Here is an 11,456-nt window from a genome sequence, read left to right as displayed (position 1 = left end):
AGCCTGAAAACATGGAGTTCAGCCTTAGCTTTAACTCTTTGGCTCCTCTGCAGTAATCCACTGATGGGGTCTGAGTATTTGCTGTTAAAAGTTGAAGTCCTTCCCTTAGTCTTTACTGCTTGACTCCTACTGAGAATTTCCTCCTATCTTTGTCTACCAGACAGAGGTTAATCCTGATGCATTCTTGTGTTTAGAAAAGCCAGGTTTGTGTCTAAGGAGTCCCACACAGGTTTTCATTTTGAGTAATACTATTAAACAAATAACAGACTAAGAAGCTGAAGCATTGCACTGTTCAGGGATCTGAATCTTGAATAAAATGCAATATTTGGAGTTTTCCATTTTGTATTTATCTAATTTTATGGTAACAGTATGCTGTGGAGAACTCGGTACTGCCCTTCCATTATAAAAGGTCTTTTTCTACCCCTACATTGAATAGACAAATATAATAAACATTTGATGATCTTCTGTTTTCCAGGTTTAGCTTAATCTGAACACATGATGAGCCTAAATAAGCAAAATGTCTTTTCCCTAAGATGCACTATTTCTACACATTTTAATGTTATTTAAATTTTGTTTTTAAAATACTTAAAATATCACAGTAGAACATTCTAAAAGTTGAACCTGTTATGAACATAATTGCAAGAGTTAGAGGAAATTGAACAAATAAAATATGAAGACCTTCACTTCTTCTATATGAATTTTAAGGCTTTTTCTCAAAACTTTCTCTATTGTAAACTTAAGACAAAGCCTTATCAGCAAATAGCATAGAGTTGCAGCTGGATCCCATTAAATCCCCCTGTCAAGTTATTCTTCTTCATTACCTTCCTCCTGACAGCTCTTGGTCTGCACAGAAAATGTAACTTTGTGATAGAGATTTATGTAATTCAGGTGTCCTCAATTCTGAAAGAGAGCTTGGCTCAAAAGAACGAGGGATTTGCAAGAGACCAGAAAATTTTGTATAAAAGCAAAGGGGAATTCTGTAAAGACTTCAGGGGAAAAGCAAAATCAATGGGACCAGTCCATCAAATACGTCATCCAGCCTCCCTTCCAGGCAACTTTCAAACTGAGACTGTTCCTCTGCAAACTGAAATAACTAGTTGATTGCATTTCTACTGCATCTCTGAATAAAGATGGAGCTCTTATTCAATATAAGCTGACACAGCAGCACTTCCCGAGAAGTTTGCAGATTCAGTGAACCTCTAAAATCCTTTACCTAGCAACATAATAGAAATACTGCACCAGATACCTAGCAAGAACTGCAGATAAGAATTAGAAGGAGAAACGTGGAGGCCTCCCAGTGTAGTGACACACGCAGCAGTGGTAAAGCTGACGGTGATATAGCACACGTGGACCTCAGGCAAGCACTTCTTAGGCCTCTACTGCCCTTTATTTGTCAAATCAGAGTCCAGGCTTAAACATTGTTTTCAACAACATAACAAAACCACTGGGAAAAAAGATTTGAATGTGTTCAGCCTGATAAGGCATTGAAATTGTTTTTTAAAATACATGTTAAAAAAGTTGAAAAACCCTGGCCTTCTTGAACATATCTTCCTGGATACAATACATTTTTACCACCAACTGCTGCTTTAAAGTATTGCAACATTCAAAGACAGATTTATTAAAATTTTATTCATGATGCTTCGTCATTAACTATTCTTTTATTTCTGCTACTAACCTATAGTTACTATTTAAATAAGAAATACTTTTTACCTCTAAAATTTTATAACAATAGGTTATCTAGACTAAACAGAAACAAGCCTATTTAGTAATGCAAATGTGATTATTAGTAGGCTTTTTACTAGCTCGAAGTATCATATCTTTGGCTATTTCTGATGGTTGCTGCTGCTCTTTGTTTGTTTGTTCATTTGCATATTAAGAGAGGATCTTACCTGTAGCTCAGACTAGCCTGGAACTCATTATGTGTAACCAGATTAGCATCGAATTCATGGCAGTCCTCTTGTCTCAGCCTTCTAAGTGCTGTGATTACAGGCATGAACTACCATGTTTTCCTGACATATCTTCATATTTCAACTTTCTTTCACATTATTTCCTATAAAAACAAAGCAAAATTTTACATACCCACTCCCCAAAAGTTATAGGTTTCCTTTTACTGCTCCAAGAATGGAAAATGGAGATTATTGCCCTGGATTTGTCCTTAGCCATAGCCATCTCTGCCCCATCCCAGGCCATCTGTCCCTTTGTGTTCTTGATCTAGCTGACTCTTCATGTTCTGGAGACAGTGTAAACTCATGTCCTCAAGATGTTAGCCCATGAGAACACTTAACCCTGGTCTGATATCCCCACCCTTCCCTCACTTTCCCAGTCCTCTGTTAAGTAAAAGATACATGCTTTTAGTCGGTGTGGTAATGATGTTTTAGAGGATGTCTTTGGGATTCAGGAGGTATATAGAGGCAAGCTACAAGTTCCAGACCAGCCTGATCTATATGGTCTACAGATAGAGTTCTAGGTCAGCCAGAGTCACATGGTAAGACCCTGTCTCAAAATAAAATAATGAATAGACAGAAAGATAGATAATACATACATGTATGCATGCATGCACACACACACACACACACATACATACATACATACATACTCACAAGAGTTTTGGAAGCCATTACCTCTTGCAAAGTTGTGTGTTGTCTTATCCCCTCAGAGCAGACCTATGTAGGGGTCTTCTTCAAATGTATGAAACTGAGGGCTGAAGAGATTAGAAGGAGTTGCCAAAAAAATACAGCCAGCAAATAGCAAGTTCTGTATTTGAATTCAGTACTTCTAACTAAAATCCCTGATATCTTAAACAGCTTAGAAATGTTTTTATAGAACATAGAAGTAGATGCTCATAGTCAGCTATTAGATGGATCACAGGGCCCCCAATGGAGGAGCTAGAGAAAATACCCAAGGAGCTGAAGGGATCTGCAACCCTATAGGTGGAACAACAATATGAACTAACCAGTACCCCCCGGAGCTCGTGTCTCTAGCTGCATATGTATCAGAAGATGGCCTAGTCGGCCATCAGTGGAAAGAGAGGCCCATTGGTCTTGAAAACTTTATATGCCTCAGTACAGGGGAATGCCAGGACCAAGAAGTGGGAGTGGGGGGGGGGGGGACTTTTGGGATAGCACTGGAAATGTAAATGAAGAAAATACCTAAAAAAAAAAGAAAAGAAAGAAAGAAATGTTTTTAATAGCTTACTGTAGGGCATCTGAGCTCAAGCAGCTTTTATTTGGACCCTCAAGATATTACTGCTTATAAAGCATTCAAACCTCTTAGGGGATAGTGGTGGTTATTATCTTATCATCTCTACTTAGAACCAAGAGGACTACTAAAAGCTACTTGTTAGAAGGTATAAAAGTTCAAAACAGGGTGAAGCAATGTTTGTGATAGAGATAGATGGCAAACTGAAAGTCCCAAAAAGTGCATAGTTCTACAGCTGCAGAACAGAATCATAGGAAGATTTAAAAATTCAAGGCCTTTCCCTCAGTATTTTTGTCCCCGCCCCCCTTTTTTTAGCCAAGAGGAGAGCCCATCCCCATCGATAGAAAGCTAATGTCTAAATTCAACAATTTAAATGATGACATATTTATGAGGTGGTTTCTTACATCTGTCAAAACGTAAAAGGGTATTCATGAAACAAACTCCTTTCAGAGATGAGAAACTGAAGTGGCATGATTGGGATAGTATGCAGATTGTGATGCAAACGGGGAGTAAAATGGGAATTAAACTGTGGCTGCTTGATTGCAGAAGGAAGAGATGCTAATTAGGGGAGATTGCAACGACATGCCTTGTTAGTTTTTGAAGTTTTAACCATATGAATGCAACATCTGGCTTTTAAAAAGTAGTTCTTAGGAGTTATTGTGTGTGATATAATTTAATTAATTGCTCTTCAATTAGTGTGCTTTAAGAATAGTGTTCTATGTTCATATCAAAAGTATACTGTTGCTTCAACCTAAACTAAATCTTACAAAAGCACAGCAAATGAAGGGTTTTGTTGTGTTTTGTTCCATAATGAGAGAGGGAGCTGCTGCCTCTCGCATAGATGTCATTCACTAAAAAGAGATGGATCCCAACTGGAGCCACTGTACAGAAGATGTATCATGGTGCCTATGACACTCAGTAACCCCACGGCACCCTGAGACCTAAGAGCAATTGCTCTGAAGCACAGCATTGTAGGTCTGGTTCTGCTCTGCCAGATGGAAATTAGTACCTTAAAATAGCACAGCCTGTCTACTTGGAGCATTTTAAATAGAGTCTCTTTTACATTTAATTGCATTATACCTTCAGTAGTCCCTTAATGAAACCTTGTACAATATCTTGAAATTTTGTGCTAATTGATTAAATTCCTACAAAGTAGTTCAATTTCAAACTATGTCAAACATTTTGACCTTTAAATCTATAACTTTCCTAATTTCCATTTTAGCTACACACACACACACACACATACACACACACACATACACACACATTGAGGACAAACTATTCTGCTGAATAGCCTGGAACTTACTATGTATACCAGGTTAGCCTTGAATTTAGAGATTGTGCTGCCTATGTCTCAGTGTTGGAGTCAAAGGTATGTACCATAGGCCCAGCTTCAGCCACTGTATTTTAAAATACTAATCCTTCATAAGTTTTCTAAATTAAGTTAAATAAAATCTATTTATATATTGTAAATTTTAGCCAAGATCTAAGCTTCACCTTGTGGATTCAGTTGTTGGTATGCAGACATCTTCCTTTAGGGATGAATAGGAGGAATACTGGGGTTGTTCTCAGGATTCGGGAGAATGTATGCATTGTGACTCTCAGGGCAACACATTTCCTGTTCAGAGACTGACTAGAAATAGAGAAAAGCTCACTCATGGCCTCAAATTTTACTTTGTTTACTTAAGGAGCAATTAATTCCTTCATCCACAGATTGTCTTACGCTAGAATTGTGAATTTTTTCACTTCACTACCCTTTCATCTGATGAAAATTATTCTTTAAACAATCATGGTTATAGCGTTAAACTTTGCTGGAAGAACTAGGCTATCCAAAATATGTGAGGTGTATAAAGTTTTGTTTCTGCACAAAGATTTTTTTTTCATGAGTCTAGACATTTCTTTCTTGAGTAATTTACCATTTAATTACATTGTGTTATGTTCTCTCAGGAAGGGGAGAGGAAGAGAAAGAAAGAAAAAAACAAAACAAAACAAAGAAGAAAGTTTTTTTTAAGGTGCAGGACATTCAGGATTTAGATTTCACCTTATAAACTTTTATTACAGTGTCCTCCTCCCTTCTCTGTGCCATGAAATAGTGAATCACTCCTGCTGGTCTCCAAGGACAGATGCTGTTCTCATGTTTTATCCTGACACCTCAGAGATGAGCTTTCCATATGAAGGAAGGGAGGACATTTTATGCATGCAGTGTTATTCTGGGGCCTCCCCTTTTCTAGGAGTCTCCTTTGCATGGAGTTTTGGTAGTGAAGTCCAGTGGGTGGTGACATTTGATCAATTCCTTGCTGATTAATGTGCCTGAGGGTGTATGCCAGCCACCCTTTGCCCCCTTCCAGTGTGTTGGCTATTTAAAAAAAAAAAAAAAAAAAAGTGGCTTTCATAGGCTCTGCTGTCCAACAGGCTGGGCACAGGGCCAGCGGCGCCAGCAATTTTCCGTCCTTTGTATGAGTGATCAGAGGCCAACCCCAAAGCAACTGACAGTGGTTGCACTCAGCACTGCTAATGATCTTCAGTAGCAGAAGACTTCCTTCCTCCTGAAGCCTGAATGTTCTGCTAGGGAAATGTGTGATTTGGACAGCTGCCACAGAGACAGTCTGATCAAGTTCATTGTATGCTTCACACCTCCTGGTCTGCAGCAGGCCAAGCTCTGCCCAAAGGGAGAGAGGGAAAAGTTCGCTTTTAAGTAAAAGGTTCTCTGTAAATGTGTTTTCTGAAATGTAGTATGCTCCCATGCTTACCACACACCCCAAATGTTTACATCCAAGCCAACCATCAGACACCAAATGATTTTTAAGCCCTGCTAGTCTTTGGCTCTCTCTATCTTCACCTTTTCCTTTTTGCTTTTTCATCCTGAGTATGCAGTTAGCAGCCTAGTGTTGCTGTGTGGTAATGCCTATTCAGAAGCCATTCCACAAGTGGCTGCTACATGTCTGCTTCTCCCTAAGACAGAAAAAGACAAGATGAAACTCAGTGGGACCTCTGACTCTCATGTAGTTCTAGCTCAGTTGTGTAAGTACTAGTCACCATTCATTTATCAAAATTACCAGCTTCCCTGTTTCTGTTAATTTGTTGTAGGACATATGAGCTATGACCAAGAAGAAACCATGTCCTAGGATCATTTTTAAAATTCATGAAGAGATAGAAATGAAGCAGGTAAAAGTTGCTATAACTACCCCAAAGCCTTTTGCACTGACCACATAGATCCTAGTGTATACGAGAACTAGTCTGCCACAGACAGGACACGTGGCTTTGGAGTGTGCTGCCAGGCCCTGGTCATTTTTACACCAAGGAGTCCTCAGCAAGCTAGAATAAAGGACTGTTTACTACCTTGAGTGGCATGACATTCTATAAAGGTGGTTTTTAGTTTATTAAGTGGTGTTTGCCCTAAATGCTGCCTCTGAGACTTTTCCATCTCCCATAATCCTTCAGCTGAGTACTTCATAATCATACCAAGCACACTGACATTAAAACTAGCCTCTGTTTGGGATTCTACAGCTCTTAATGGCAACTGTACAAGGAGGAATTATTATTTGAGTCCTCATTTTTCCAGAGAGACTTAAGAAATGACCTATTGTATGCATCACAGTAATTGTCTAAGGCCAAGACTTTCATGATAGTATCACCCAATCAAGTGAAAAGAGCACTCAGCCAATGATTTGTCCTTTGGCTCCAGAGGTATAACATGAAGAAATGTGTTCATGCTGGAGAATCAAGCTCATTGTCAGGAGGCCAGTGTGGCCAGTGATATGATTTAGAGGGAAGAAAGCCATTAACTTCTTCTAATCCTATAATGATGATATGGCCTTGGTAGCCTATCAGGATACAGTTTACAAATGGCCTCAGAATAACTGCTAGGTTACTTTGGAAATACTAAACCTGCTCCACAATGGCAAAATAAAGCCAATGGGATTATGTTTGTGTTTGTGGAGTTGCTTTCGAGGAACAACTTAAAACAAACGATAGTACCCTGTCATTTTCTAGATCTGAATGAAGAGGAGGTACTTTTTCTGAAGTATTTGTGAAAATTCCCTTATATTAGTGCAAGCTACATCTATTATCAGTTGCCACAGCACTTCTGTGTTCCTTATCTCAGAGATATCCTGGTACTTAATTCTATATCAATGTCAGACAATATTAGCATATAGCTAATAATTGTCAGGTATGGATTTCTGAAAAGATGCCAAGAATATTTTATAATGCTCTCTGTCCTAGGCAAAAATGACTATATCAAAGAGTCTCTGTTATCTGGTTGTTCTTTTCTTTTCTTAACAAGAAAATTTTTTTAGTTTTCTTTTGTTGGAAAATACCAATTTCTTTTTTTTCCCTACCCATCACTTGTTTCTCAGTCCTAATTATATATTGATTCTCTGTGGTATGCCAGGAATTGCAACTGATTATAATCAGAGTGATTGAATATGTGGACACATACCTAAGTGCACACATTTCCACATGTTTGGTGCAGTGGTTTTGAATGGGGTGCAATGTATGCAGATATCTTTGTTGTTATTAATGGGGAAAGTCACTTTACCTGTAAAGGGTAGAGGCTACTAAAACATCTAAAATTTATAAGGTGAAGATTAGGGGTAACAGTGATTTGATAGACAATTCTAGTAGAATTAAGGTTGCAACCCCTGATCTACAACAAATGCACTTAATGGAATTTAACTAGACAATGCATATTCTTCTGTATTTATACTGTTTTCAGATGATGCATAATGTGCCACTTGAAGAGTTTAAACACTTCATATATGGTTATTGTAACTAAATAATTGGTTCTTTAACTTTATTTTAATTAATATAGTTTTAAATTTTAAATGAGATAGAAATTTTAAAAAATACTAAATAGCTATCATGCTGGACAGTACTAATTCAAAGGAAAAGAGTAATAGATCAAGAACACTGTTCCCTGGGAAATAATTCTTAAATCCAAAGGCGAGGAGGAAGATAAATACTACACATGTGTGTGCACATGCACAGAGAGAAGAGGCAGAGACACAGAGTCAAACCAGCCAACCTGATTAGGACTGAGAAAAGTATTTCAGAGGCAACATACAGGTTATGGTTCTTTTATAAAAGTTTTATATTTTAAGATTATAATATAATTACATAATTTTCCCTTGGGGGAGTACTAATGAAGCATTAAGCACCATTTACACCTCTATCTAAAGTGACTTCAAATGTGATGTGACACAGTCCCCTCACTTTTCTGGAGAGAATATCCATTCACTAAATTATAAAATTAGATGGCATTGGGGAAATAGTTCAGTTAGTCAATTGCTTGCCACACTAGTATGAAAACCTGAATTTGATCCCCAGAGCCTACTTAAAAGTCCAGGCACAGTGAGTGGCACATGTGGTCTTCCTAGCATTAGGATGCTGAGGACCAGTGGATCCTTGAGTCTCACTGGCCAGCTAACATGGCCAGTTCAGTCAGTTCCGTCTAGTGAGAGGCCCTGTCTCAAAACAAAACCAAAAACCCACCAGGATAGATAAATAGTTCTTGAGAAATGATATCCAAGTTTGTCCTCTGATTTCAACATGTATATGCGACCACATACAAGTGTACACATAAGTACAATTGGAAAATGGAGTGAAAAGGCAACATTGGTAAGTAACCATTTGGAGAAGTGTCTACTCATGATTTATTTTCAACATTGTTATATCGACATTTAAAATCACACAAGTAGACACACATATGCATGGTTGTATATATAGTCATAGAGAAATAGGTATACTATACTTTTTCATTTTTTAGTTTCTGAAGCAGTTTCTCCCTAGTTCTTCTCCATTGTTGCCTGTTGCTACCATTTGTCCCCTGAAGTTACCTGCAGGCTTTGCAGGACTGTATCTTCTAAAGCCATTTAAGTTACTTGAAAAGCACAAGTTTTAAACTTGCCCTTGTATAGAATGGAATCTTGGAGTCTTTGTTCTACAGTGTAAGCCATCTTATAGAACATTGATTTAGATACTTTTTTTGTTCTCCATATTCATTACATTTTAACCTTATCTTTAAGAGACTTTACACCATTTAGTATCAGCACTATAAGATCTTTGTAGTTTGTACTACATCTTTTGATAAATTTCTTAGCCTCCTTTGCTACAAGTTGTATGACTCACTTATACACTGGCATTTAAAATTAGCATTCAAAAAGTTTTCAGTTGCCTAAATGTTCCATTAAAAAAAATAAAGAACAAAACAAAACAAACAAACAAAAACACCAGGGTGTTCCAAATGAAATAATTAAGAAAATATAAAAGGCCTTTTGTAATGAGATTAGGATTCTAGTTCAAAAAGTGGGCTGAACACATGCATTGGTTTCTAACTCCATAGGCTCCATTCAAAACACAGTAAAAGAATAAAAGATGTCTATACTTACACCTTTAAAAAGAAGAATGGGCCAGGGATTTTGTCCAAAAAAGAGCAATTCAGTCTCTCTCTCTTTTTTTTTTTTTTTTTTGTTTTGTTTTGTTTTGTTTTGTTTTTCGAGACAGGGTTTCTCTGTATAACCCTGGCTGTCCTGAAACTCATTTTGTAGACCAGGCTGGCCTCGAACTCAGAAATTCTCCTGCCTCTGCCTCCCAAGTGCTGGGATTAAAAGTGTGCGCCCCCGCCACCACCACCACCCGGTGCAATTCAGTCATCTTAATGGAGTAAAGAAAATGTAAGCTGCGATTTAAAACAGTACTTTTCAAGCTTTCACACATCATAGTAGCAGTCAGGCAGCACTGAGATTTTCTGTGCTGAGGAAGTTAATGGTTGATAAATATGGTGCTGTTTGTGGGGCATATCTTGAGTATCATAAAGGACAAAGACAGGAGGATAGAAGATTCCAGAACACAGAGGGTAAAATCTGCATGGTGTACTCCTAACACTAAATGGTTGGTCTTGCCTTTGGAGATCTTCAATTTAACAGCTGAGCCCTACTCACATTGTCAGAGTACAACTCATGCAGAGGTCTGCAGCTTGGCTTTCCCCCTCCATAGAGAGATTCAACAGAACATAATCTTTATTACACAGAATTAGATGCTATAAAAGCAATAATCAAGGGACAAGTAAGAATACTTGAGTAGTAAAACATATAATTGCTAAAATAAACACTTCCATAGAAACATGAGAGCTAAAACTATACAAAGACATAAAACAAACAAACAAAGATACATAAGAAATTGAAGGTAAAGATAAGTACATGCAGATAAATTAAGGTGGCTCAAATCTCTCACTAACAGTCGTAGGAGGACAAAACCCCACAAACCTGTGGAAGGGCCTGTGAAATCTGATGAAGATCAATGAAGCTAGTCCTTCCATACACTCAGCCACCAAGTATAACGGAATGGTCAGGAAGATAAACACAGGCCATCCCCACCCAAACAAACAGACTAACATGGATGCTTCCTGTCACCAACAACAGAAGTTAATGAGTTGAACAAGACCTTTAGAATTCTGAAAGAAAAACTAAAACTTTATCCACATATAAAAATTATATGTGATTAATATATAATCTAGCCATACTGTTGGTATAGTAAGAATGTCAACATTAGTGTTAAGATATGCCTCGGAAAGTGTAACAAAGATGTAAGATGCAGGAATGGTACAGCATAGGGTCCAGGAAGAGAAACCCAAGCCTTATAGCTGTGAGTGGAGGTTAGAACTTTGTCATCATAGACTAGAAAACTCACAGAGCAATTTGAAGCTTCTGTAAGGCTCTGATCATCCACAATAGGACTTCGGAATTGAAAATGCCATCAAGTATTATGTTTAATATAAAGTTAGGCTGGTTTAACTGCCTCATTAATTTGGAGTAGAAAAATACCTATCTTTAAGGAAGCTTCTAGCAATTTGCTGATGATGTTCACAATTTAGTAATGCACAAGGATACCTTCCCACAACACAGTTAGGTACTCCAGTAATCTTAGAAGCTCCCATTTGCATAGAAACTGTTTGCTAATGTAAATGCTCTACTTATGCATGAATATGCATCCCACAGCCCCACAACAGAAGCTCCTTGCCCCTCTTTTAACAGATATTCTAAGGAGCTTGCCAGTTAAACTGAATCCTTATGCAGAATAGCTTAATAAGGCCAATTTTTAATATATATGTCTGCTTATTTAAAAATGAAGTTTTATACTACATTTGGTTTGCTACATGCTCACAAAGTTAAGAGAATGTATTTTTTAATAAAATTGATAAATGCTGAATACCCTCTGAATGTGTGCTTGCAAAATTCAGAGTACATTTTGAAAGATAG

At 37.6% G+C, this 11,456-nt stretch overlaps 1 protein-coding gene and 1 long non-coding RNA gene across 4 annotated transcripts in view; one reads left to right on the top strand and one right to left on the bottom strand.

Annotated features, from left to right (window-relative positions):
- Gmds (GDP-mannose 4, 6-dehydratase) overlaps positions 1 to 11,456 on the top strand; it is a 519,180-nt gene that overhangs the window by 313,986 nt on the left and 193,738 nt on the right. The gene's annotated exons all lie outside the window — the stretch shown is intronic.
- Positions 1 to 11,456, bottom strand: part of Gm35672 — a 104,704-nt gene that overhangs the window by 88,357 nt on the left and 4,891 nt on the right. The window contains exon 1 of one of the 2 annotated variants that reach the window (XR_003950665.1): positions 1,890 to 3,172. The exons of the other annotated variant lie outside the window; for it this stretch is intronic. This is a non-coding gene — a long non-coding RNA (predicted gene, 35672). Of the gene's footprint in view, positions 1 to 1,889; positions 3,173 to 11,456 lie in introns of those variants that run through there. 2 annotated transcript variants of the gene reach the window in all.

Source organism: Mus musculus, chromosome 13 (genome assembly GCF_000001635.26).
Source record: "Mus musculus strain C57BL/6J chromosome 13, GRCm38.p6 C57BL/6J".
Classification (NCBI taxonomy): domain Eukaryota; kingdom Metazoa; phylum Chordata; class Mammalia; order Rodentia; family Muridae; genus Mus; species Mus musculus.
The sequence above is the reverse complement of the archived record's forward strand: the minus strand, read 5'-3'. Positions and strand labels throughout refer to the sequence as shown.